Consider the following 27,562-nt stretch of genomic DNA (forward strand, 5'->3'; position numbering starts at 1 on the left):
AAAACACTATAATAGAGATGAAGAAGGCCATCAGTAAACTGGACACAGATGAGGAAAGAATCAGCCTGAAGATATGTTAGTAGACCTTTCCCAAACTTTAATGCAAAGAAAAAAATGGGGGAGAAAACTAGATTACACAAGAACTGTGGGATATTTTCAAAAGATATAATATATGCACAGTTGAAACACCATGAGGAGGAGAAAGGGAGAACAGCACAGAAGAAGCATGCAAGTAATAATGGCTCACAATTTTCCGAAAATAAAGGCAGACACCAAGCCACAGATCCAGGAAGCTTAGAGAACACCGAATAGGTAAATACTAAAAAAACCAACACCTACACATATCATATTCAAACTGGAGAAAACCAAAGACAAACACACAATCTTGAAAGAAGCAATAGAAAAAACCCAGCTTACTTATATAGGAAATGAAGAAGAATTACAGCCTGCTTCTCGTCAGACACCACGAAAGCAAGAAGAGAAAAGGGTGAAATATTTAAAGTGTTGAAAGAGAAAATCTCATCAACCTAGATTTCCATATCCAGTAAGAGTATCCTTCAAAAGTGAAGAAAACACTGTGTACGTAGTACAGACTACAGAATGCTGTATTTTATGATGGTTTAAAAATGGTGACATCCATGCTATAAAAATGTTTGCTCTGACAAAAAGAACAAAGGAGAAACAAAAACTTTCTGAGGGCCGGGCGTGGTAGCTCACACCTGTAAATCTCAGCCCTTTGAGAGGCCAAGGCAGGAGGATCCCTTGAGCCCAGGAGTTTGAGACCAGCCTGGGCAACATAGTGAGACCCCAACTTTACAAAAAATAAAAAATTAGCTGAGTGTGGTAGCATGCTACTTGGGAGGCTGAGGTGGGATCCCTTGAGCCCGGGAGGTCGAGGCTACAGTAAACCGTGTTTGGCCACTGCACTGCAGCCTGGGTGACAGTGTAAGACCTTGTTTCAAGAAACGTACACACACACACACACACACACACACATTCTCTCCTACAAGCAAAAAAAAGTTATTGCCACCTAACCTGCCCTGCAACAAAAGTTAAAAGCAGCTCTTTATGGAGAAGGGAAGAGATACAGGTTAGAAACTCAGATCCACGTAAAGAAAGGAAGGGTGTTGGGAAAGGAGTACGTGAAGGCAATAGAAAATCTTCTCCATTTCCTGTTCTCAGTTGATCTAGTAGGTCACTGCCTGGTTAAAGTAATAATAGCAACAATGTGCTGGGGACCCTAGTGAAGGACAGGTGAAATCAAGAAAAGCCCTGTCAGAAGGGTGAGGAGAGAGGAATTGGGAAACTCTGTAAGAAGACTCCTGCACTGCCCACGAAGCGGGAAAATGTCATTTGAAAGTAGACGTAGATTAGTTGCAAATCGATATTGTGAACTCTAGGGCAATGAATTAAAGCATTTTGAAAGAAGTATAATTATATACTAGAAAGGAAAAGGAGTGGAATCATGTAAAATTCATGAGAACTAGGTCTGTTCTAACGCTCAAGTGTTTTAAGATCTGTTTCTTCCTATGTAGTCCCTATATGGGGAGTCTAGTCTCCTATATAGGGAGGCAGCTCTCCACTGGCACAGGAAATTTACCAGAAAGATTTGAACATAAGCAAACATTAAGTTTCAAATTAAATCACACATGAAGAAAACGAGGCCAGGCATGGTGGCTCACATCTGTAATCCCAGCACTTTGAGAGGCTGAGGTGGGAGGGTCACTTGAGCACAGAAGCACACTTGATACTGTAGTGAGCCGTGACGGTGCCACAGCACTCAAGTCTAGGTGACACGGCCAGACCCTATCTCAAAAAAAAAGAAAGAGAAAGAGAGAGAAAAAGAGGGAAAGGAAGAAAGAAAGAAGAAAGGGAAAGAAAGGAAGAAAGGAAGAAAGAAGGAAGGAAGGAAGGGAGGGAGGGAGGGAGGGAGGGAGAGAGAGAGAGAGAAGGGAAGAAAGAGCCTGGGCAGGGTGGCTCATGCCTATAATCCCAGCATTTTGGGAGGCCGTGGTGGGCGGATCATGAGGTCAGGAGTTCAAGACCAGCCTGGCCACGTGGTGAAACCCTATCTCTAATAAAAATACAAAAATTAGCTGGGTGTGATGGTGCATGCCTGTAATCCCAGCTACTCAGGAGGCTGAGGCAGGAGAATTGCTTGAACCAGGACCGGGAGGCAGAAGTTACAGTGAGTCAAGGTCAGGCTACTGCACTCTGGCCTGGGAGATAGAGCTGCCTGACGTGGAGCCCGCCGCCTTCCTCTCACTGCTCAAGTTTTTCCACTGGGACGAGGTGCAGATTGCCCGGAGACGGTGATGACCACGCTATAGGTACACCACCGAGAAGCAGGCGGTGCTGGCGCTCGAGGCCCACTGCGTGGAGTTCCTGAAGAAAAACCTGTGAGCCGACAACGTCTTCATGCTGCTCATGCAGGGGCGACTCTTCGATGAACCATAGCTGGCCAGCCTGTGCCTGGAGAACATCACAGAAACACCGTGGACGCCATCGGCATTGACCTGGACTTCACCGGCATTGACCTGGACACGCTGGTGGCCGTCCTGGAGCGCGACACACTGGACATCCGTGAAGTGCGGCTGTTCAACGCCGTCGTCGGCTGGTCTGAGGCTGAGTGTCCGCGGTAGCAGCTGCAGGTGACGCCTGAGAACAGGCAGAAGGTTCTGGGCAAGGCCCTGGGCCTCATCTGCTTCCCACTTAAGGCCATCCAGGAGTTCGCTGCAGGCCCCCTGCACAGTCGGGCATCCTGGTGGACCTCAAGGTGGTCAGCCTCTTCCTGCACTTCACCGTCACCCCAAGCTGCGAGTGGAGTTCATGGACTGGCCCGCTGCTGCCTGCGCGTGAAAGAGTGCAGCATCAACCTCTTCCAGCAGGTGGAGAGTCGCTGGGGCTATAGCCGCACCAGACCGCATCAGGTTCTCGGTCAACAAGCGCATCTTTGTGATGGGATTTGGGCTGTGCGGATCCATCCACGGGCCCATTGGCTACCAAGTGAACATCCAGATCATCGGCACCAACAGCAACACTGTCCTCGGCCAGAACGACACGGGCTTCAGCTACCAGGTTCAGCTAGCACCTCCCCCGTCATGTTCAAGGAGCTGGTGGAGGTGCTGACCAACGTCAGCTACACTGCCGGTGCCACGCTCAAGGGCCCAGACTCCCACTAGGGCACCAAAGGCCTATGCGAGGTGACACACGAGTCGCCCACCATGGGCGCCAAGACCTGCTTCACCTTCTGCTGTGAGGCCGGGAACAACAACGGGACATCTGTGGAGGACGGCCAGATCCCTGAGGTCATCTTCTACACCTAGGCTGCCCCACACAGTCTCCCTCCGCGGGGACAGCCGGGACCCTGAGGTCATCTTCCTACACCTAGGCTGCCTCACACCATCTCCCTCCGCGGGGACAGCCTCTGCCCAGGCCATCACCCACTGCTGGGCCGCCCTGTGTGGGGCAGGGCCTGGTGTCACTCCAGCCACTGTCCGCTCCACACCACCTTTCTCAGCATCAGGAAGAGGCTTCCCTGTGTTCACCGCAATGAGTGTGGCTGCTGGATCAGGGCAGCCGTGGAGGCGGCCGGGCCAGCGGCCAGGCCCTGTGGAGACAATCCCTCAGGACTGGGGACAGGGCTGTGCCAGCCTAGGCCAGGCCCCATGGGCCCACAGCTCCTGGTGCCTGCCCAAGTCACCTGACCGTGGTTCGAAGTGGGCCTTCCCCACGATTCCTTTCACTGCACATTGCAATGCATTTGCGATTCCTCCATCACAAGAAAGAAAGAAAGAAAAAGACAAAGCCATGTCTGAGGAGACAAAGACAGAAAAAGAAAGAAAGAAAAGAAAGAAATAATTGGGAGAAAGAAAATTTAAAAGACAAAGAATATTCATGTCAGAGGAGAACAGATTCAAGCAGGGTGATTTGGAATCTCTGAATATGCCAATCAGCAGTTCTCAACCATGGCCATGCATCTGAATGTACTGGAGAGCTCTAAAAACATACTAATTTCTTGCGTTCAACCCCAATGAGTTCATTGGGTCTGGGGGTAGGGCCCAAACATCCTTTGTCTGAAAGCTGAGAACTGCTGCCCCACGAGGGACAGGGTGCTCCACCTGCTTCCTGCTTCCCATCTCCTGGCATCCCTCAGGCCCTGAACGCCTACTTGGTTTCTGTAAAATGGCCCCTGCCTGACTCATCTGGGAAGTAGGAACATGCAAAGCCAAAATCACACAACTCGGGGATGTAGGTAAAACATGAGACTGCAGTCCAGGAGAGATCGTCACCGGGGAGTGGAAGCTGGAGGGACAGTTCTATGCCCCGAATCTAGAACGGCATTCAGCCCTGGTTGCCCACTGGAATCACTTGCTGAGCATTCAAGGCAACCGCTGCCTCTAGAGGCTCCGATTTATTTGGTCTGGGATAATGCCTGAGCCACTGGGATTTAAAAGATGCCCAGATAGGTCCAATGGGCCACCATGATTGAGAACTCCAGTCCTAGGTAGTCCTTGGCCTGTGTTTCTTTGCTCAGGAACCCAGTTTACAAAAGACTGCAGTTGTTGAAACAGGGAAAGAACAAGCTTTGTCTTCTGCAGAAACAGTATGCATTTCAGTGTTCATAGCAACATGATGTGGGTGCCTGGGACTGACCAAGTGTGGTGACTTTTCAGGCCAAATGCCTAACAGCTGGTGGAGGGCCCTGCCATCACGCAGCTGGGTTTGTGCTTTGTTATCCATCCTGGAGTTAGCCTGGGGACCAGGCCTCCAAGAAGAAGGGAGCACGTGCAGGAGGGGCCTGAGGCTGCATGCTCTGCTGGACTGGCCTCGCACCTAGAACTGCAGAGAAGGCGAGGTCTGTACTTCTCTTGTCCTTGGACACTTTAGGGTCCTTTGGGGAATGGGATCCTTACTCCTCTCATCAGGTCTGGGAGTCCCTTGGGAGTAGACTGAGTAAAGAAAGGAGGGAAGACTGGGTTCAACTTTGAAAGCCAAGTTGCTTTGTAGAAGTCATCAGGGTGTTGGTTTACATCTGACAATATCCCTTGGCAGGGCAGGGGTGAAGTTGAGAATCTCAGGAATTTTAATGTTTATAATTTAATAAATCTCTTGATGACTGCAGACATGTATGGCTGTTTGGTAGTATTCAGAAACATTATAAGTAATGGCAGTTTTTTCAATTGGTATGTAGTCCTTAATAATTGTATATGAAATTGCTGTCAAACCAGTAAGACTTCATTTACGCATCCATCATTTTGAGGATTGTTGGTAACCTGGGCATATTTTCCCCAAGTAACTTGGCCTCCTCGCATTGCAAGGGCCAATTCGCTCACATTTCCTTCAGTGACAGTACCTTTCGTAAGAGCATCCAAAGTTGTATACAGTGTGAATGAGGGATTCTTCTTTACACCAAGTATTGGTAGGCAAAAGGTGGCTTTCAGGTCAGGACATGTTACATGGGCTTTCTTGAAACTCAAGACCATAGCCTGATGAATCTTTCATATTTAGGTGACTTTCTTGTAAAGCCATCTCCAACATAGACTTCAGCAACCATCCTCTTCTATGCCTTCTTTTTTCTCTTTCCGTTTGAATAACTTTTAATACTTCTGCTTCTCCCTGGGCATGTACTTTAGGCAGAAGGACTTCCCATTTTCCTGCCTTCTCTTTTCTTTTTGGTTTTATCATATTGTAAAGTACTTTAGCTCGAGATTGTCCCTCTCTGTCCAGCAGATAGGCAGGTCCTGCTCCCTGTGGAGTCTTTACAATAATTAAATATTTCAATAATTATATATTTCTCTTTTCATGCATCTTGATAGTATTTTTCATTTGTATTTTCTCAGCAGGGTGCTGTTTATAGTAAAGCTTAGCCTTCAGACCAATCATTTTCTTTGCCTTCTTTAAATATTCATGAGCCTCTGGACTTTCCTTCTTTCTCGTTTTCTCATGGTAATCCAAATGGTATCCATAGCATTTACAGTGTAATTCAGTATATTCGTTCTGTGGCACATTGACAGCTGCAGAGCCACCAGGAACAGCCCCTGGGGTGCGAAAACACTCTCAATTTTCGGGTCTCAGAGACCCACAAGCTGATGCTGCGCTGGCTGAGATGGGAAAATGTCAGGATCTCTCCTAGTACATTTCAGAATCCATGATGACTGCTGATGCTAACTGGTTAAAGAATTTAGGACAGAAATCAGTGCGTTAGACTAGATTAAAAAATCTAATGAAGGCTCAGGAAATGATCAGTGGTCACCTATAGTAAAATGCATTAGGAGCTAAATAATGATTTGGATTGAAGGGGTCTACAGGAATGGGGGCTCATTGTATGAATTCATTCATTCATTAATTCATTCAACTCTTTTCTGTTGTGACAAGTAAAGAAGAAAATGGGCATCGACAGCTGCAACTACAGAAGCAAAAGAAGGGACAAAAAGGGGTCTCCCAAAGGGCAGGTGGTAGCCCCCAAATTGCAGGTATTTATCTTAATTGCTGCAGAGTGGGTGACAGAGGGGTTAACAGAATGCACAAAAAAGCAGAAGCAGAAACAAGCGATAGGTGGCTCCCGCCTGTAATCCCAGCACTTTGGGAGGCAGAGGCAGGCAGATCACTTGAGGTCAGAAGTTCGAGACCAGCCTGGCCAACATGGTGAAACCCCATCTCTATACTAAAAATACAAAACTTAGCCAGGCTGCGGGGGCATGAGCCTGTAGTCCCAGCTACTCAGGAGGCTGAGACAGGAGAATCGCTTGAACCTGGGAGGAAAAGTTGCAGTGAGCCGTGGTCGCTCCACTGTACTCCAGCCTGGGTGACAGAGGGAAACAAAAGGAAACACTGGAAAATCCGAGCCCTGTAGCCAGATTTCCCTCAGAGCTATAATATTTAAAAACAAAAACAAAAAACAAATTATCAAGTACATTCAAAATTTTCATAGTTTTATAGTGTTTGTTTTTAACTTCTTGCTTTCTAATTTTATTTTTTAACATGGTTTTTGCTGGTCTTTAAAAAAATTTGATAGTTTTGTATATTTATTTAATATTCAGCAAATTGCTTAACGTTCTTTCTTTCTTTTTAAGACAGAGTCTCACTCTGTCACCCAGGCTGGAGTATAGTGGTACTATCTCGGCTCACTGCAACCTCTGCCTCCTGGGCACAAGCAATCCTCCCACTTCAGCCTCCTGAGTAGCTGGGATTACAGGTGTGCAACACCAAGACTGGATAATTTTTGTATTTTTTTGTAAAGACGGGGTTTTTTTCTTTTGCTCTTTTGCCCTGGCTGGTCTTGAACCCCTGGGCTGAAGCGAATCTCCCACCCTGGCTTCCCAAAGTGCTGGGAGTATAGCACCCAGCCTAAACTTTTGACTTTTTTTTTTTTTTTTTTCTTGTCATGGAGTTTCGCTCGTTGCCCAGTCTGGAGTGCAATGGTGCGATCTCCGCTCACCGCAACCTCTGCCTCCCAGGTTCAAGCAATTCTCCTGCCTCAGCCTCCCGAGTAGCTGGGACTACAGGCATGCGCCACCACACCCGGCTCATTTTGTATTTTTAGTAGAGAAGGGGTTTCTCCATGTTAGTCAGGCTGGTTTTGAACTCAGGTGATCCGCCCGCCTCGACCTCTCAAAGTGCTGGGATTCCAGGCATGAGCCACTGCGCCCGGCTGCCTTTTCCCCACTCTCAAAGGCAACATTCTCAGCATTTCACCAGTAAGTGTGATGTTTTGAAGACACCCTTTGTCAGGTTTAAAAAAAAGTTCTGGCCATGCGGGGTGGCTCATTCCTGTAATCCCAGCACTTGGAGAGGCCCAGGCAGGAGGATTGCTTGAGCTTAGGCATTCAAGACCAGTCTGTGCAACATGGTAAAACCTCATCTCCACAAAAAAAAAATACAAAAAATTAGGTGGGCTTGGTGGTGTGCTCCTGTAGTCCTAGCTACTCATGAGGCTGGGGCAGGAGGATCACTTGAGCCTGGTAGGTAGAGGCTTCAGTGAGCCGAGATTGTGCCACTGCACTCCAGCCTGGGTACTGGGTGACAGAGTGAGACCCTGTCTTAAAACAAACAAACAGAAAAAGAAAAGCGTTCCCTTCTATTTTTTTGTTCACGATTGTTTTTTAAATTATTAAATAATGTTGGATGTTGACAAAGACTCTATCTGCATCTATTGAGATGACCCTATGACTTTTTCCTCCTTCAATCTGTTCATGTGGTGAATTACATTTATGATGCAATAAACTTTCATGCCTAGAAAAAAAAAACAATTGGCATGATGAATTGTTTTATACATTGCTGATTTGGGTTTCTTAATATTTTGTTTAGGATTTTGCAGTCTCTAGAAACGACCAAGATTGGCCTATAATTTCCCTTTATTCATGTTGAACTTGGGTTTTGGTAGCAAGGTTACATAGGACCTCATAACATTAATTAGGAATGTTTCCTTCTTTTTTTTTTTTATTCCCAGGAAGCGTTTGTATAGATAAGAACGATTTCTTTCTAGAATTTTAGTACCACTCACAGGCGAAGTCATCTGAGCCTAGGGTTTCCTTGTAGGGAGAGTTTGGTATTGAAGCAAGATCTTTTAATAGTCCTACAAATATTCAGGTTTTCTATTTCTTCTTCTTCTTTTTCTTCTTTTTTTTTTTGAGATGGCGTTCCACTCTGGTTGCCCAGTCTGGAGTGCAGTGGTGCTATCTCAGCTCACCACAACCTCCACCTCCTGGGTTCAAGCAATTCTCCTACTTCAGCCTCCCAAGTAGCTGGGATTACCAGCATGTGCCACCAAGTCTGGCTAATTTTTTGTATTTTTAGTAGAGACAGGATTTCTTCATGTTAGTCAGGCTGGGCTCGAACTCCTGACCTCAGGTGATCCACCCGTTTCAGCCTCCCAAAGTGCTGGGTTTACAGGAGTGAGCCACTGCAACCGGCCTCTATTTCTTCTTAAGGAGTTTTGAATTAAGAAGTTTTTCATTCCATTTACCTTTTAAAATTTATCAGCATAAAAGTGCTGGTAATATCTTCTTCTTTTTTTTTTTTTTTTTAGACAGAGTCTTGCTCTGTCACCCAGGCTGGAATGCAGGTGGCGCCATCTTGGCTCACTGCAACCTCCATCTCCTTGTTTCAAGTGATTCTCCTGCCTTAGCCCCCTGAGTAGCTGGGACTACAGACATGTGCCATCATGCCCAGCTAACTTTTTGCATTTTTGTAGAGAGGGGGTTTCTCCATGTTGGCTAGACTGATCTCGAACTCTTGACCTCAGGTGATCCACCCGCCACGGCTTCCCAAAGTGCTGCGATTACAGGCATGAGCAACCCTTGCCCAGCCTATCTTCTTTTTATTGTCTGCAGCATGTATGATGGATCCTTTTTTCATTTCCTGATACTGGTTATTTGTGCCTTCTCTTTTTTTTTCTTGATCAGGTTCATTTGGGGTTTTGGGTTTGTTGTTCCTCTCCACTGTATGTTTATTTTCTCTTTGGTTAATTTATGTTGTCTGCTATTTTCTACTTTCTTTGGGTTTATTTTGCTGCTTTTTCTCCTCCTTGAGATAAATGTTGATATATTTCCTTGTAGTACAAGTGTCACATATGTTACTACTCTTTAATTCAGTGTAATTGCAAATTTTCATTGTGATTCTCTCTTTAAGCCATCAGTATTTCTTAATGTCCTGCTTACCTTTTGCTATTTATGCCTAGTTCACTAGTGTTGTGGTCAGAGAACATAACTCAGAGCCCAGTCTTTTGAATTGCATCTATGTTCATCATGGATATTGGCCTAAAGTTTTCTTTTTTTGTTGAGTCTCTGCTGGGTTTTGTTATCAGGATGATGTTGGTCTCATAAAATGATTTGGGAAGGATTCCCTCTTTTTGTATTGTTTGGAATAGTTTCAGTAGTAATGGTACCAGCTCCTCTTTGTACGTCTGGTAGAATTTGGCTGTGAACCCGTCTGTACCTGGGCTTTTTTTGGTTGGTAGGCTATTAATTGCTGTTTCAACTTCAGCTCTTGTTATTGGTCTGTTCAAGCTTTCAATTTCTTCCTGGTTTAGGCTTGGGAGGGTGCAAGTGTCCAGGAATTTAGCCATTTCTTCCAGGTTTACTGGTTTATGTGCATAGTTATTTGTAGTAATCTCTGATAGTAGTTTGTATTTCTGTGGAATCAGTGGTGATATCCCCTTTATCATTTTTTATTGTATCTATGTGATTCTTCTCTTTTCTTTTTTATTAATCGGGCTAGCCGTCTGTCTATTTTGTTGATCTTTTCAAAAAACCAGCTCCTGGAATTATTGATTTTTTGAAGGGTTTTTTGTGTCTCTGTCTCCTTCAGTTCTGCTCTGATCTTAGTTATCTCTTGACTTCTGCTAGCTTTTGAGTTTTTTTGATCTTGCTCCTCTAGCTCTTTCAATTTTGATGATAGGGTGTTGATTTTAGATCTTTCCTTGCTTCTCATGTGGGCATTTATTGCATAAATTTCTCTCTAGACACTGCTTTAAATGTGTCCCAGAGATCCTGGTACATTGTATCTTCATTATCATTGGTTTCAAAGAACATCTTTATTTCTGCCTTCATTTCATTGTTTATCCAGTCGACATTCAGGAAGCAGTTGTTCAGTTTCCATGAAGTTGTGCGGTTCTGAGTTAGTTTCTTAATGCTGAGCTCTAATTTGATTGCCCTGTGGTCTGAGAGACTGTTTGTTATGATTTCTGTTCTTTTGCATTTGCTGAGGAGTGATTTACTTCCAATTATGTGGTCAGTTTGAGAGTAAGTGCAATGTGGTGCTTGGAAGAATGTATATTCTGTGGATTTGGGGTGGAGATTTCTGTAGATGTCTATTAGGTCTGCTTGGTCCAGATCTGAGTTCAAGTACTGGATATCCTTGTTAATTTTCTGTCTCGTTGATCTGTCTAATATTGACAGTGGAGTGTTAAAGTCTCCCACTATTATTGTGTGGGAGTCTAAGTCTCTTTGTAGGTCATTAAGAACTTGCTTTATGTATCTGGGTGCTCCTGTATTGGGTGAGTATGTATTTAGGATCATTAGCTCTTCTTGTTGCATTGATCCTTTGATCATTATGTAATGCCCTGCTTTGTCTCTTTTGACTTTGTTTATGATTTAAAGTCCATTTTATCAGAGACTAGGATTGCAACTACTGCTTTTTTTTTGCTCTCCATTTGCTTGATAAGTCTTCTTCCATCCCTTTATTTTTAGTCTATGTGTGTCCTTGCATGTGAGATGGGTTTCCTGAATACAGCATACCAATAGTCTTGACTTTTTATCCAATTTGCCAGTCTGTGTCTTTTGATTGGGGCATTTAGGCCATTTACATTTAAGGTTAATATTGTTATGTGTGAATTTGATCTTGCCATTTTGATACTAGCTGGTTGTTAGTTGACACATTTTCTTCATTGTGTTGATGATCTTTACCATTTGGTACATTTTTGCAGTGGCTGGTACTGGTTGTTCCTTTCCTTGTTTAGTGCTTCTTTCAGGAGCTCTTGTAAAGCAGGCCTGGTGGTGATGAAATCTCTGAGCAATTGCTTGTCCATAAGGATTTTATTTCTCCTTCGCTTATGAAGCTTAGTTTGGCTGGATACGAAATTCTCGGTTGAAAGTTTCTTTCTTTAAGGAAGTTGAATATTGGCCCCCACTCTCTTCTGGCTTGTAGGGTTTCTGTCAAGAGATCCGCTGTGAGTCTGATGGGCTTCACTTTGTGGGTAATCCGACCTTTCTCTCTGGCTGTCCTTAGCATTTTCTTCTTCATTTCAACCCTGGTGAATCTGACGATTATGTGCCTTGGGGTTGCTCTTCTTGAGGAATATCTTTGTGGTGTTCTCTGTATTTCCTGGACTTGAATGGTGGCCTGCCTTGTTAGGTTGAGGAAGTTCTCCTGGATGATATCCTGAAGTGTGTTTTTCAGCTTGGATTCATTCTCTCTGTCACATTCAGGTACACCTATCAAATATAGATTAGGTCTTTTCACATAATCCCATATTTCTTGGAGGCTTTGTTCATTTCTTTTCACTCTTTGATCTCTAATTTTGCCTTCTCACTTTATTTTCATTGAGTTGATCTTCAATCTCTGATATCCTTTCTTCTGCTTGGTCAATTCAGCTATTGAAATTTGTGTATGCTTTGCAAAGTTCTCGTGCTGTGTTTTTCAGCTCCATCAAGTCGTTCATACGGTATTCTTGTCTAAGCTGTTTATTCTAGTTAGCATCTCATCTAACCTTTTTTCAAGGTTCTTAGTTTCTTTGTATTGGGTTAGCACATGTTCTTTTAGCTCTGAGAATTTTGTTTTTACCCACCTTCTGAAGCCTGTTTCTGTCAGTTCATCAGCTTCATTGTCCATCCAGCTTTGTTCCCTAGCTGGTGAGGAGTTGTGGTCGTATGGAGGAGAGACATTCTGGTTTTTGGTGTTTTTATCCTTTTCATACTGGTTTCTTCCCATCTTCATGGCTTTATCTACCTGTGGTCTTTGTAGTTGGTGACTTTTGTATGGGGTCTCTGAGTGGACCTCCTTTTTGTTGATGTTGAAGCTATTTCTTTCTGTTTCTTAGTTTTCCTTCTAACAGTCAGACCCCTCTGCTGTAGGGACTGCTGGAGGTCCATCCCAGACCCTGCTTGCCTGGGGATCACCTGCGGGGGCTGCAGAATAGTAAGGGTTGCTGCTGGTTTCTTCTTCTGTTATCTTCATCCCAGAAGGGTAGCCACCAGATGTCGGCCTAAGCTCTCCTTATGGGGTGTCTCTTTGGGTATACAGGGGTTGGGGAGCTGCTTGAGGAGATAGTCTGTCCCTTATAGGAGCTCAAGTGCTATGCTGGAAGCTCCGTTGTTCCATGCAGAGCTGCTGGGCAGGTACATTTAAGTCTGCTGCAGTGGAACTCAAAACCGCCTCTTTTCCCAGGTGTTCTGTCCTAAGAAGGTCAGCTTATTTATAAGTTCCTGACGTGCTGCTGCCTTTTTTCATAGATGCCCTGCCCAGCACAGAGATAGTCTAGTCACAATCTTCCAGCAGAGGCATTGCTGAGCAGCTGCGGGCTCTGCCCAGCTGCTATGTGAACTTCCTTGTGGTGTTGTTTATAGAGGTGCAGTTAGAACTGCCTCGGTATTGACAGACTGCCTTGGTAGTGGCGGATGCCCTTCCCCTCACTGAGCTGGACCCTCTCAGGTCCAGCTGCGCTTGCTGTGAAACGCTTAATCCAAAGCATTTCAGATTGCTTGTTTTGTGGGAGTGGTACCTGCCGAGGCAGATCACCTGGCTCCCTGTCTCAGCTCCCTCCCTTTCAGTTGAATGGGCGGTTGTCTCCCAGGCATTCCAGGCACCAGTTGAAACGGCCACCAAGATTTATGTGAGTTTCTGTGCTCCAACCTGCAGCAGTGGCTGAAACAGCCATGCTGGAAACTCATGGTCTTTTCAGCCCAGGAATCTCCTGGTCTGTGGGCAGTGAAAACTTGTTTGGAAATGCAGTGATCACTCACCCTCTGCGTTGTTCTTGCTGGGAACTGCACTCCAGAGCTGTTCCTATTCAGCCATCTTGGATCCTCCTCTGGTAAAAGCCCCAGCTGTAAATTTTTAAAAATTAATTAAAATACAGACACACCTAGCTAATGACTGCCACACTGGAGAACACAGCACTGGGGTCCAGAGATGTGGGAGACATCACCTCCCTGCCCCTGATCTTTCCTTCCAGAGTAGCTATCAATGGCCTACTATGATATTTCATCTAATAGCTATTTCCTGCACACATGCCCAATTACTGGCCACTCTGTGAGGCTCCAGAGGTGCTAAACAGTGAGTCACACTCAGATCCTAGAGAGGTGCACAGCTGGGGGCAACTTGTAAGCAGAGTGAAGAGCATGGCCCTGCAAATCCTGTGCTGGAAAATGAGGGCAGCTGCAGCAGAAGGGAGAGGACTACTCACTGTATCCAGGAACCCACCCTCATCTCCCCTGGTCCTGGGCCAGAGTCTGGAGTGTCATAAACTGCACAGATTTGAAATGTAAAATTTGATAAATGTTAAATATATACATACATGTGCACTCATGGAGATGGGAGCTTTTCATTTAGAAATTGACAGTACTAGTTGTGCTGCTAGAGGGGATGTGAATCCAGGGACCCCTACATCAGCACACTCAGGAGCACAGTGATGCATTCACACATGGAGTGCCCACCCCATGCACCAGGCTCATGGATGAATTCACATGTGGAGTCCCCATCCCATGCACCAGACTCATGGACGCTTCCACATGCGGAGCTCCCACCCCATGCGCTAGGCTTGCACCATCTGCAGGGACGTACAGCTGCTTGCCAAAACGTGGTCATCACTGTTTATCCATCACCACTTCCCTGATCCTCCCTCCCAATAGGAACCCAGAATCAAGACTCTCCAGCCAAAGCCAGAAAGTTCCACCTGCCACGTCACCTCGATTTTTCCTCAGCAAATGAGTGATTCCAGCACAACTTTTACTTACTCTTGGGGTAATCCGTAATCACAGACCAGCAAACTGAGGCTCAGGTGTTGCTGTGTGCTGTTGGCAAATGTCTTTTGTTCTCTTGGTTGCTTTAGAAAAACTGATGGGAAACTCTGTTTCCCGTCAAAGTCCCCACAGTGAGTGTGAGGACACCATGAGATGTGCAGGAACTCTCCCTGGAGGATGGGTCTCCCAAGTCTAGTTTGGTTGGCAATTGGAAAATTCCTTTTTTTTTTTTTTTAAGACAAAGTCTTACTCTATTACCAGGTTGGAGTGCATTGGTGTGATCCTGGCTCACTGCAACTTCCGTTTTCCGGTTTCAAGCAATTCTCCTGCCTCAGCCTCCCGAGTATCTGGGACTACAGACATGCACCACCACACCCAGCTAATTTTTTTTTTTTTTTTGTATTTTTAGTAGAGATGGGGTTTCACCATGTTAGCCAGGATTGTCTCAATCTCTCAACCTTGTGATCCGCCCGCCTCGGCCTCCCAAACTGCTGAGATTTGGAAAATTCTTAGTCCACACGAAAGAAGAACAGGTGCTGAGGGCAGGCCCTCTACCAGACAGTGTGCTTATAATATGAGGCTGCCAGTCATGACTGACACCTTCTCCATCAGAAAACAGTATATATACATCACCCAATACATATATTGCCAGATTTTCATGCATGAACCAATTTGAAATGAAATAAAATAAAGCATCACATCTATTATGGAAAAGACAGGCAATCTTTCCTTGCCATGAGATGGGACTCTTCCTCCAGTGGCCTCTCAGGGAGGCTGGGAGAACAGCGTGGCTGGCAGGGCAGTGGTGGTGTTGCTTGTGGCTGACTCAGGGCGCTCGCTTGAGATGGATGCAGCACTGGTGTGCATGGGTGTGGAGGGGTCGCTGCCTGGGCTGAGCTGCAGGGCCATCCTCCTGGCTGGAAGAAGCCTGGAAAAGAGGAGCAGACTGGGATGAGGCTCACAATCCTCAACTGTGGAGCCGGAGGCCACCTAAACCAACATGAAAATGTTCAGTCTTCCCATGTACCCAAGTCTATGCTGTGGTGCAATGATAGGGTCCCCTCCCCTCTCCTGCCCACGTTGAACTGCCACCGAATTGCCAGGACCTTCCTTACATCTCCCTGGACCATCTCAGTCTCCAGGGACCTGCGTATGTCACCAGTACATTTCTCCTCTGTTGCACAAGGCTTTGTGATGGATGGAAAGCAATCTTACACTGGGGACTGTGTTTAATTCCCGGAAAAACATTGTGTTGTATTTATTCACTAAACCTATTGCTTAAAGATAATAGGTTATAGATACATTGAAAATACGATATCAGTTCATTTAAAAATACACACTGCTTCCCATGTGGTAGCTCTGCTCGCAGGCTTCATTTCTATCCCGCCTGTGTGCTTCTTGGTCAGGGGCGCCCCTGCTCATGCCAGCAGGAGAGATGGTTTGTTACAGAGGCAGGCATGCGCTAGGAGCCCGTGCTCTAACCCCACCGCACCAGGGGGCTACGGCAGGGGTGATGGGCCCCACTGACCACCAGGGCTCCTGCCGGTTCTAATTCGTCAGTGTTCCTGGGGTGCTTAGCTCACAAAATTTGAATATTTATGAGGATTTTTTCCCTGGCTTTATTGAGGCATCATTGAAAGATAAAAGGATGTATATATATAAAGTTTACAATGTGAAGTTTTGATATATGCGTACAATGTGCCATGATGACCACAATCAAGCTAATTAATTACCTATCATCTCACATTGTTACTGTTTTTCTGTGTGTGGTGAGAATATGTGAGGTGCACTTTCTCCGCAGATTTCAACTGTACACTTCACTATGAACTGTGGTCACGGTGCCGTGCGCCAGGTCTCCAGATCATACTCATCACGTAACTGAAAATGTGTGTGTGTGCCCTTTCACTATCCTATCTCCCCATTTTCCTTGCTCTCCAACACCATCTTCTACTCTGTTTCCATAACTTGGACTTTTCACACTAATGGCTGGGCAAAAATCTGTGATATATGCACAGATAGACAAACACAGAGTCCACCTTATGACCATGGGTGGTATCTGGGACCTCTGCATGCCTAGGTACTACCAGGCACATGCCTGGGGCTGGATCAGCCCTGCGCTGTGACCAATGAGCCCACGGCTGAGTGACAAAGGTCACCCAGGAGTCCCGAGCTTCCACTTGGGGCCACACCCCTCACTCACACTGCAGCCTTTTTACATAGATGCTCAGGAGCATGGGTCATTCTCTGTGCCTCATTTTCTGAGGCGTGGCTGGAAAGCCAGCCCCTGGGCAAGGCTGTGGTGAGTGATGAGTGAGTGATGAATGCGTCAATGTATGGAAAGCACACGGTGGCGGTGGGGTTGCCTTAGAGAACCTGCTGCGGCAACGGTGCTGTGTAGGTGGGATGCATTTCCTGAGAAGACACACTCCCATCCACATGACACCCACACAGACCCCAGGAGCCCTGTGCACACAAACCCACCCAACCCAGGGAGACATGGCTGCTCTGGGGACTGTACAATCAGGCCATCGCTCTTTACCTGCAAAAACCGCTTCTTCCGCCACCCCCGGCTCATCCCTAGCAGGAAGCTGGAATCAGATCCCCAGACTGAAGCCAGCAGGAAAATCCCTCCTTCCTTTTCATCTGGATTTTTCATCAGCAAGTCAGGGACCTCAGAATTCAGCCTGTTTTCCTGAGGCCACCTACAATGACAGGAGAGAAGAGACCATGAGGACCAAGTCATGCTGCGTGGTGTTTCCAAGGCCTTTTGTTCCCTCCATGAACGTAGAATCCCAGAAGGACAGCGGTGGTCAAAGGCCCCAGCAGCCAGCACAGTCTTTTCCCGGAAGACCCTTCTCTCTAGTTCACTGTGGCTGGCAATCATAAAACTCTTTTTTTTTTTTTTTTTTTTTTTGAGACGGAGTTTCACTCTTGTTACCCAGGCTAGAGTGCAATGGTGCGATCTCGGCTCACCGCAACCTCCACCTCCTGGGTTCAGGCAATTCTCCTGCCTCAGCCTCCTGAGTAGCTGGGATTACAGGCACGCACCACCATGCCCAGCTAATTTTTTGTATTTTTAGTAGAGACGGGGTTTCACCATGTTGACCAGGATGGTCTCGATCTCTTGACCTCGTGATCCACCCGCCTCGGCCTCCCAAAGTGCTGGGATTACAGGCTTGAGCCACCGCGCCCGGCCTATAAAACTCTTAATCAAGAGAGAACTTGCTGCTGAGCAAAACTTTCCCTTTCACATGGCTTAAAGCCGAATGTCGCCCCTCCTGACTGCCTCAACCAGTGTCTTCTGGAAGAGTTGGCCAGAGTCATTGCAGCTGCTAGAACAATGCCAGATGGGTGTGGTGGCTTCCGCCTGTGATCTCAGCACTTCGGGAGGCAGAGGCAGGTGGATAGCTTAAGCCAGGAGATTGAGACCAGCCTGGGTAACCTAGTGAGACCCCCGTCTCTACATAAATATAAAGAAAATTAGCCCGGCATGGTGGTTTGTGTCTGTGGTCCCAGCTGAGATGGGAGGATCACTTGAGCCCAGAGAGTCAAGGTAGCAATGAGCCCAGAGCACACCACTGTACTCCAGCCTGGGGAAGAGTGAGACTCTGTGTCAAAAACATGCACTGAGTGGTTTAAACAACAGATGTTTCTTTCTCATGGTTCTGGAGGCTGGGATGTTCAAAAGCAAGGTGCTGGCACCTGGACAGACATGGCATAATCTTTAATGTCTATTGCTAAGTAAAATACTTCAGCCTGAAGAAGCTACATACTCTATGACTCAAACCACGTGTCATTCTGTACAAAGGCAAACTACAGACAACTTTAAAAATCAGCTGTTTTCAGGGAATCCAGGGAAAAAGGAGAAAGAGTAACAGGTGAAGCACAGGGGGTTGTCAGCATCAGAACAATTCTGCATGACAGAGCATGAGAGGTGGAGCAAAACACACACACACACACACACACACACACACACAACCTTGAAAACAGGCCTGGCGTGGTGGTTCACATCTATAATCCCAGCACTTTGGGAGGCCAAGACAGGATCAACTGAGGTCAGGGGTTCTAGATCAGCCTGGCCAACACGGCAAAATCCCCTGTGTACTAAACATACAAAAACAAATCAACCTTAAAAATGCAAAACAGAGTAATCCATAATGCCAATAAGAAATGTAGTTAATAATGTGTAAATACTGGTGTAATTAACTATAACAAATGCATCATACTAATATGTCAATTATGGGGGAGCCAGGGGGAAGGGGCACTTGCTAACTTTAGTATCTATTTTTAGCTCTATTTCTTTAGCTATTTTTTTTTGCTAATAATCTAAAACTTATCTAAATAATAATGTGTATTAATTCAAGAGTAATTTGACAACAATATTTTAGGGACAGATCTATTTCAGCAAATGTTTAACAATCAGTTAATGTCTAAACATGAGCTTCAGATGTGTTTTACTATTAAATGTGAACCAAAGCTGAGCTGTGAATGCATCTTTACTTACGTGGTTGAAGCACTACTGATTGAATAGTAAATTAAAATTATATGAATAACAAGATGGCTAAGCATTTTTATTGATTTGTCTTAAATATGCAATTTTGGAAAAAACTACAATCATTATTCGTGAATCAACACAAGCATTGAATGTCCACTGTGCCTTCAGCTGGCCATCTGCACCTGTGCTTGGTCTGGGGCCCTTTCTTGACTTATTGCTGGACTGGGGTTTGTATAGATCCTTGAAAGAGGAAAATGCTTTTCTCCTTTTCATCAGCTAAGATTCTGGGAAGTGTACTCACAGTAAAGAGAGCTGCTGACATCTTGCTGGCAGAAGACCAGAGGGAAATGGGTAATAATTTATGCAGAGCTCACACGGTGGATTGTGCTGTTCACGGACTCCGTGGCAGAGCCTCTCAGCCAAAGCTGGGCTTCAGGAAGATCTTGGGTTTTGATGTGCACTTAAAACATTTAAGAGACAGATTGTGTGGAAAATGCCTTTATGCAGACGAGACAACTCAGAAAGGCAGCAGAGCAGAGTGACTGAGTGGGCTGGGCCTGAGGGCCTGGGCTCCATCCCACTTAGAGCCACGTGGACCCAGGAAGGTCCTGCAACCCCTCAGTCCCCAGCTCTTTGCACTGCCATCTGAATACTTTATTTATTTGCTTGTTTTTTTTTCCTTGTTTCAAGTTTTAATCAAAGCTTGTATATAAGATTACTTTATTCCTGCATCTTCTCAATTGTTTCTTCCTTGTATTTGCCCTTTTCCTTTCCTACTTGGTGAGATTTGGCTTTCCATTCAAGGATCTTTTTGCGGTCTTTGTCCAGTTTTAGCCTAGTGATAACCACCTTGCTGGGGTGAATGCCTACGTGGACAGTTGTGCCATTAGCCTTTTCCTGCTGCACCCGTTCAATGTAGATTACATATTTCTTCCTGTAAACCTGGACTAGTTTGTCAATCTGCTGACCTTTATAGTGTCCTCGTACAACCTGAACTTCATCATCCTTTCGGTTGGGCGTGGATCACACGTTGTATTTCTGTCTCAGCTCTTTGGAAAGAGGGGAAGACATAATCTTCCTGCGAATGTGCACTGAAATGCCTTTGCGATTCTTGCTTTGGTTGGAAGTCACAAAGGGATTGAACTTCATTTTGGCAGCTCCCGCTTAGGTGATGGCCGCAAATGGGCTGCTTGTTTGTTTTTTGAGACGGAGTCTCACTCTTTCACCCAGGCTGGAGTGCAGTGGTGTGATCTTGGCTCACTACAACCTCCACCTCCTGGGTTCAAGCAATCCTCCTGCCTCAGACTCCTGACTAGCTGGGATTGCAGGCTCCCACCACCATGCCCAGCTACCTTTTGTCATCTCACATGACATTTGTGTGACAGAGTTTCACCATGTCTCTACTCCTGGCTGGTCTTGGACTCCTGGCCTAAAGTGATCTGCCCACTCTGACCTCCCAAGTGCTGGGATTATAGGCATGAGCCACTGCACCCAGCCCCATCTGAACACTTTAATAGGGCTGACCTGTTAGCCTTTTGAGGCTGAACATCATCTAATAGAGTTAAAGCTTTAGGAAAAATGGCTGGTTCTTCAATGCTCTACAATTAAATGCCTGGAATAAGAAGCTACGGGCTTGTTAGCAGGTAACAAGAAAGGGGTCTTGGCTGCTCCAGGGTAGGGGAGGATGGGGGTTGGCTTTTTGCCATTTGCCTGTGTCGGAGGCTTTATAGCCCATGGTGAATACCTGCTATCATCTCCCGGGATCCCCCTGTCAGCCCTGTGGGTGGGCAAAGGAGGAGCCGTGGCCTACACTTTATGGTTTAGGGGGTTGCTGTTTAGGGGACCGTGTGACTTTCCAGTCACAGCAGTGTCACGTGATGGATTTAGGGCAGGAATGTACCTGAGGCCTTGGGGACATAGTACCTGAGACCTCCAAATCATGCCCTGGACCCCAAAACATGAGATTCCTTCTCTTTCTCAAGACGTCCTGGCCCAAGGCATCCATGAGAGGAGGGCTGATACCCTGGAAAAGGCACCTGAGCCTGGAGAAGAGCTCGGACCAATGGGTCTCTTCCTTTCCATCCTAGACCCACAACAGGTTATGGCTGACCTCAAATGAAGCCCCTTCGAAGGATGAGGGTGATTCAAAACAGCGCCATCCTTTCCTAGCAGCTCCACAGTCAGCTGCCACCGCTATGCACTCCCAGCGGCCAATTGGCTGCAAAGGATCTCTTGGCTCTCAAACTGTATTGGAAAGTGACATTCCAAACTAGCTGTCACATGACCACCCTTGGGTGAGCAGTTAATGCCCTTTAACTAAGTGGCAGCTGGGCTAGCGTGTCAGTGGCTCAATGAACACTGTCTATAAATCTTCTTGTCTCAATTAGTGTTGATCTGAGCCTCTGTCTGTGGTGCTGGACTAAACAGCATGGAGTGAACTTATCCTTGTTCATTTCTTCCAAACCAAAGCTCAGTGTCTACTCACTCCTATTTCATCCCTAGGCCCTGTAGGGACAGTGCACAGAGTCCCATCTCCTTTTATAGGGACCCCTTCATAGCCACAGCCTAGAAACCCCCATCCCAGGACTCTCCCTGAGGACCACCCAGGCCCTCTTTCCTTCTGACACCAAATGTCCTCCACTAACCCGATGGCCCTGTCTCTTCTCACCACTCTCCCCAGCAGCACCCCAAACAGGAGGGAGCCCGTCCTCATCCCACCACATTTATGTCTGCATCAAAAACCCCAGTGTTTCCTTTAGGAAAACCTGGGAATCAAGATTGCTAATGTATTGTGTTGGATTTTGGCAATATTATTCTGCAGAATTTGGCTTTTAGTTTTCCTTTCTTGTAATGTCTTTTACAGAATTTGCTGTCATGATTTTCCCTATTAAAAGAGAGCAGTGTAGCTGGGTGCAGTGGCTTACTCCTGTAATCCCAGCACTTTTGGGAGGCTGAGGTGGGTAGATCACCTGAGGTCGGGAGTTCAAGACTAGCCTGACCAACATGGAGAAACTCTGTCTCTACTAAAAATACAAAATTGGCCAGGTGCAGTGGCTCACGCCTGTAATCCCAACACTTTGGGAGACTGAGGCAGGTGGATCATGAGGTCAGGAGTTCAAGACCAGCCTGGCTAATATGGTAAAACCCTGTCTCTACTAATAATACAAAAATTAGCCCAGCATTGTGGCACATGTCTGTAGTCCCAGCTACTCAAGAAGCTGAGGCAGGAGAATAGCTTGAACCCAGGAGGCGGAGGTTGCAGTGAGCTGAGATTGCATCACTGCACTCCAGCCTGGGTGACAGAGCAAGACTCCATCTCAATAAATAAATAAATAAATAAAAATTAGCTGGGTATGGTGGTGAATGCCTGTAATTCCAGTTACTCAGGAGGCTGAGACAGGAGAATTTCTTGTACCCCGGGAGGTGGAGGTTGTGGTGAGCCGAAATCCCACCATTGCCCTCTAGCTTGGGCAACAAGAGCAAAACTCCGTCTCAAAAAAAAAAAGAGAGAGTGATGTGAGTGTGTTCCCTCTGTATCTGGAAGTATACATACAAGATTGGAGTTGTTTCTGTTTAAAATGTAAGACAGACTCAGAGGGAGACAAGAAAGATGGAAGTTTGCATGATGGAAAGATATTATTTGTATTACTTTGTTTTTGTTTGACGGTTGCTTTCCCTGTGGCACAGTGCACATATATTACATGCCCAGATGGTTGCCTTCTTACAAACATGGTGTTACCACCACTCAGGTATAAACACCCTGGCAGCCCCTCTGTGGCAAATTCCCAGGCAATAACTCCTAAGAAATACCTATTCTGATCACGATCAACATATTTTAAATTTATTTTTAAACATCATATAAACAGAAACCTACAGTATATGCTCTTTTGTGTCTGGTTGAAAATTGTATGTGAATATGATGTGAATTTCTTTTTTTTTTTGAGACGGAGTTTCGCTTTTGTTACCTAGGCTGGAGTGCAATGGCGCTATCTTGGCTCACCACAACCTCTGCCTCCTGGGTTCAAGCAATTCTGCCTCAGCCTCCCGAGTAGCTGGGACTACAGGCGCTTGCCACCATGCCCAGCTAATTTTTGTATTTTTAGTAGAGACAGGGTTTCACCATGTTGACCAAGACGGTCTTGATCTCTTGACCTCATGATCCACCGGCCTCAGCCTCCCAAAGTGCTGCGATTACAGGGATGAGCCACCGCGATCAGCTGATGATGTGAATTTCACCGATGTTCCATTGTGATGAAACATTTGCCATTGTGATTGAAGCAGGAGTTGTGGGGAACAAATTTCTCAAACACTGAACTGAGGAAGGAAGTGGCTTTTTTTTCAGCTGGGAGATGCAGGGGGTACAGCCTCATTCACCGAGCTCCCCAAGCTGCAGCTTCTCTCCCCTTCTATAGGCTTACAACACAAAAGGGAAAACTGAGGCAGAACTATGTCATTGTCCATTTGCTGAACATCTGACCTTACAATCTTTGGACTTCATTGATTTGCTAATTCATATGCACCATGAGTGGGGACCAGCAGGGGAGGGGGCTTACAGAGACAAGACAAAAGTAACAAGCTGCTTGTTGGCAGAGGTGTTTCCAGGAGGTAGACTGGTCCGTGGAGACCCGGGAGTGTGAACCAGTGCTGGGCTCCAGCTGTCAGGGATAACATTCATTTGTAGCTCTTTCAAGGTTAACAGATAGCAGAGACACTGGGAACTAAAGAGGGAATCATTTTCCCAGCTCCTTGATATTTTATTTCATTTCCATTTTCTTCTTCACCCTCCTTCCCATCTGGGAAGCAAAGGGGCTTGGGGTGGAGGAAGATGGGACTAGTGGGGGGCAGCCAGAGCCCCCTCCGCTGGAAGTCAGGAAGAGGGTTTGGAGCTAGCAGGGCTGGGGCCGGCAAACCTGTGGGTGTCTGTGGATGTTCTAGAACTTTGCACTTACTGAGTGAGGCATGAAACCAGTGGTATTGGGCAGACAACTAATGCTGCAATTTAAAAAAAATCAAACTAAGTTGCCAGTTAGGTTGTGGAGAGTCAGAAGCTCTCACAGCTGGGATATTAACAAGATCAGCCATCTTAAGGGAATCTCTCAGCACACAGGAACATTAAGTGTGCACTCTCCATATACCAAGTCCACTCTCATTCAGAGATGGAGGGAAAGATGTAGTAGGATGTCCTCACTGGTAGCATGGTATTGGCAGGAACCTGGCTGCTCAGCACAAGAGGGTTTATAACAAATGTGTAGTTGACGCGATACTGACCAGTTGCTAGTGATGGAAGAGGTCCTCATGTGCACATGGATAAAATTAAATGTCTAAGTATGAGTTTGAAATCTTAGAAAAAAATTAAAAACTAAACCAGATGAGTCCAAAAGGGAAAAATAATTTAATTTATGAATGCAAACACTTTTCTTTTTAAGACACAGTGTCTCTCTGTCGCCCAGGCTGAAATGTAGTGGTGAGATCTCAGCTCACTGCAGCCTCAACCTCCCAGGCTCAAGTGATCCTCTCAGCCTCCCAAGTAGCTAAGGCTACAGGTGTGTGCCACCATGCCCAGATGATTTTTGTAGAGATTTTTTTTTTTTTTGTAGAGATAGGGTTTTGCCATGCTGCCCATACTGATTTTGAACTCCTGGGCTCAAGCAATCCACCTGCCTCGCCTACCAAAGTGCTGGGATTATAGGTGTGAGCCACAGAGCCCAGGTGAGCAGAGCTCTTTTCAAAAGCTAAGCTATGGTCTTCTTCACAGCTAACAATAGGCTCAGTTGGAGCCATTTAAATTTAAGAAGAATAAATCATAGGCGATGGTATTGTGTCATATGTTTAAAATATCAAGATGTTAAGTAGATAATTCTCCCCAGGTAAACTGGCATTCCATTTGACCAGGTATCTTTTGGTGTTTGGGCAGGTCACTGGTTCATTTTGTAGAGAACATAATATTTCAAAAAAATTTGGGGGGTGGAAGTAACTACCATGGGGAATTAAGATGTTGGCGCGATATTGGCTTGCTGCAATTTCTGCCACCCGGGTTCAAGCGATTCTCCTGCCTCAGCCTCTCAAGTAGCTGGAATTACAGGCAGGTGCCACCACGGCTGGCTAACTTTTGCATTTTTAGTAGAGCTGGGATTTTGCCATGTTGGTCAGGCTGGTCTCAAACTTCTGACCTCAGGTGACCCACCTGCCTTGGCCTACCAAAATGCTGGGATAACAGGCGTGAGCCACTGCGCCTGGCCCATAAGCATTTTTGACACCTATATCTCTCTGATTCCTTCAAAGCCGTGTTTTGGTGGAGCAGAAGCGGTTCTTTGGATAAAGCAGCCAGATGTTATAGAATCAGCTCTGACTCAGGAGCTCTCCTGACTTCCTGGTACCCTCCAGACTTTTCTCCACTAAACCAGTAGTTCTCAATTGTGCCACCCGGGGACGCCTGGGGTTTTTAAGACCGCTCAGGGGCCTGTGAGATCAAGTCTATTCCATGATACTACTGAGACATCATTTGGCTTATTCGCTCTCACTCCTTGTGAGCAGGGCCAGGTTCCCAGAGGCCCCTGCTGTGCAGCGTGGCAGCCTGAAGACAGGCCTGGCTCCAGCCTGTGTTGTCAGATGTGACAGAGACTGGCAGAATTGTAAAGCAAGACCACTTTGCCACCAGTTATTTTTGCTTTGGAAAATAGCTTTCACAAAAATGTGCTATTTATGTTGCCATATAATGGGCTTGTTTCTGTTATTTTTCTAAAAATTAATAAATATTGGCCAGCGGCAGTGGCTCTCGGCTGGAATCCCAGCACTTTGGGAGGCTGAGGCAGGTGGATCACCTGAAGTCAGGAGTTTGAGACCAGCCTGACCAACATGGTAAAACCCCATCTCTACTAAAAACACACAAAAAATTAGCCAGATGAGGTGGTTCGTGCCCGTAATTCCAGCTACTCGGGAGGCTGAGGCAGGAGAATTGCTTGAACCCGGGAGGCAGAGGTTGCAGTGAGCTGAGATCATGCCATTGCACCCCAGACTGGGCAACAAGATTGAAACTCTGTCTCAGAAAAAAAATTAATAAATATTTTAAATGTTTCTCAGCTTCAATTTCTTTCTGTTGTCGATAGTCATGCTTCCTTTTATTCTCTTTTCCCCAGCTTTATGAAGGTATACGTGATCAAAATTGAGCTGTTTACAGTTCAGAATGTAAAAAAAAAATTAAATTCTAAGCCCCTCAACTGACTGAATGGACCCTCTTCTCAGCCAAGAAACCTGAAAAACTAGTTCAGGCCATGAGGGAAGAGGGGTCGGCCACGCTTCATTCTACTCTCCTCCCTTTGGGCCTCAGGTATAACCGGCCAACGTTGACATTAATGTAGAGATTCTAAGCCTGTCAGAACAAACTCTTTGTAGTAATAGACACCAAATTCCAACCTGACTCTGGTAAAGCATCGCATGACAGCAGGCCCAGAAGGAAATAAAAGTATTTTACCCCAAAATATATTTCTTTGACATATTTTGAAATGCCCTGCAAATTTGTCTTTTAGGGAAAAAATTAGCATTCTGTAGAAAATCTCTTTCCCTTACTATGTCTTTCTGGAGAGTTTGCTCCTTTTAAGTCCAATAAGGGACATCCACATCTATTCTCTCTGAAGTGTGCTAGGAGGCTTCATCTGTAGGAATAGAACCTTGGCTTCCACAGCCTGCACCCGCCCACCTTATTTATTTATTTATTTTTTTGAGACAAAATCTCTGTTGCCCAGGCTGGAGTGCAATGCTCACTTGATTTTGGCCCACTGCAACCTCCACCTCCCGAGTTCACGTGATTCTCCTGCCTCAGCCTCCTGAGTAGCTGGGATTACAGGCGTGCACTACCATACTGGACTAATTTTTGTATTTTTAGTAGAGATGGAGTTTCACCATGTTGATAAGGCTGGTCTCGAACTCCTGACCTCATAATCCGCCCTCCTTGGCCTCCCAAAGTGCTGGAATTACAGGCATGAGCCACTGTGCCTGGCCGCCGCCCCCCTCCCCCCCCCACCACATTAATTGAAGCTGATTTTAACCTTCAGGCAGAGCTTAACCCTTTCAACGAATTGCCAATTGTGACATTTTTGAATCTACCTGTGACCTGGAAGTCCCTGCTTCAAGGTGTCCTGACTTTCTGGGCCAAATGGATGTACACCTTACACGTATAGATTTGTCTTTGCCTGTAACTTTGGTCTCCCTAAAATGTACAAAATCAACCCGTAACCCAACTACCTTGAGTACATGTTCACAGGACCTCCTGAGGCTGTATCAAGGGTCATGATCCTTAACCTTGGCAAAAATAAACTTCTAAATTGATTGACACCTGTCTCAGGTACTTTTTAGTTGATAGCAAGGTAATGTATACAACAACTTTAGTTGATGATACTAAAGTATCAGCTTTAGTTGATACACGTATACATAGAAAAACAATTTAGCCCAGCTAGTTAATATTCCCATCACATCACATACGTATAAGTTTTTTGTGGTGAGACCCCTTAGGATCTCTCTTCTTTGCAAATTTCAAGTATACAATGCAGTATCATCAACTGTGGTCACCGTGCCCTGCCCTCGGTCCTCAGAGCATACTTCTCCCACC

General features: G+C 45.8%; 2 pseudogenes; one reads left to right on the top strand and one right to left on the bottom strand.

The window, feature by feature from the left end:
- The window catches only part of LOC108298476, a 5,990-nt pseudogene extending 2,634 nt beyond the window's left edge, over nucleotides 1–3,356 (top strand).
- Nucleotides 3,357–5,176: 1,820 nt separating this feature from the next.
- LOC108298471 lies at nucleotides 5,177–21,670 on the bottom strand (annotated as a pseudogene).
- Nucleotides 21,671–27,562: the final 5,892 nt, after the last annotated feature.

Source organism: Cebus imitator, unplaced genomic scaffold (assembly GCF_001604975.1).
Source record: "Cebus imitator isolate Cc_AM_T3 unplaced genomic scaffold, Cebus_imitator-1.0 Scaffold970, whole genome shotgun sequence".
Classification (NCBI taxonomy): Eukaryota; Metazoa; Chordata; class Mammalia; order Primates; family Cebidae; genus Cebus; species Cebus imitator.